Raw genomic sequence first — 1,496 nt, 5'->3', positions numbered from 1 at the left:
ATAGGCCATTGTAACACAGGAATGTGCTATGTTGAAGGGGTACACATTACAATGGTACAAATATGCACACACATATCCATACATTGACAATCATGTGCAGGTATATATATCTATATATCTATATCTATATATATATATATATATATATATATATATATATATATATATATATATATATATAGAGAGAGAGAGAGAGAGAGAGGGAGAGATAAGATATATGGGATATATGGGTACATACACATATACATAGACAAAGAGTATTAGTAGCCATACATATGTAGAAGTAGTGTGGACGTACTGGGTGCAATGTATATCCCCAGCCACAACCCCTGTAACTGGGGTACCTGTGACATGTGTGGTGTGGCAACCAGCCCCACAAAGGGGATACATAAATTGCACATATACCCACTCACAATTCAAAGGATATGACACGACACACAGGTATGTATACCCAGACAACCTTTATTTGTGTACCATACAAATATGTATGCCATTACTGACAGCACATAGATGTTGATGTATACAACCAGTTAAGGATGCAAGTCCCATACAAAACAGTAGATGCAGACAATGCAGATATATAACACACTATGTTGTCCAGGTCAAGCTCTTCAATTCATACAACAGTAGACAAAGGATTTGCCTGCACAATACATAACAATAAACAATATCAGATGTAGTTCAGCAGTCTCCAATTACACCCTGTAGTGAAGCCCTAGGGGACATTCATTACTTGTGGTAATGTCAATGTATCTTTCACATGTATTGATCTGGACCAACAAACGTTGTGGGAGTCCACATTATGAATGGGATGATAGTGGGAATGCTAGCACTAATTAATGATAGGCCATTACCTAACAACTCCTAACCATATCACAGCAAGACAAAGCCTGCCATATATGTGGAGGAAAAAGGCAGGAACACAGGGCCGTACTAGAAATATTGACGTTACACACCCTGGAACATGCTGGTGTTACAGGATGTTTTGCAACATACCTTTATGCAGGAATAAGACATCAGGGGCACAAATGGATATGGCCACGTACTGCTAGAATGCAACACACACACTGCCAGTGTAATATCTGACACAGGACCTGTGTGGTGGACAGGCAACACATGATAGGCACACCTCTGTCCAGCTAGAGGATAGGCCCACAATAGTGAGCTATGCAGACAGACTGCAGTCCAGGGTAAACTAATATGTATATACACACACACACACACACACACACACACACACACACACACACACACACACACACACACACACACACACACACCCTGTAACACCATTACTATGCAAAGCATTACACCACTCTTCTCACAGTCTGTCTGTATGTCCTGATCCTCCTACATATATGTAGCTGCCCTGATGTTCTCCTGTAGGAGGTATTGCTACCTGCTGTCTGTAACATTGATGCCCACACACAGGAAGGATGTCCATCACACAGGGAATGTACAGTGAATATGCCCACATGATGTAGGGATTCATAGTG

This window comes from Protopterus annectens, chromosome 10.part0 (genome assembly GCF_019279795.1).
Source record: "Protopterus annectens isolate FY-2018-M chromosome 10.part0, PAN1.0, whole genome shotgun sequence".
NCBI classification, from domain to species: domain Eukaryota; kingdom Metazoa; phylum Chordata; order Ceratodontiformes; family Protopteridae; genus Protopterus; species Protopterus annectens.
The sequence above is the reverse complement of the archived record's forward strand: the minus strand, read 5'-3'. Positions refer to the sequence as shown.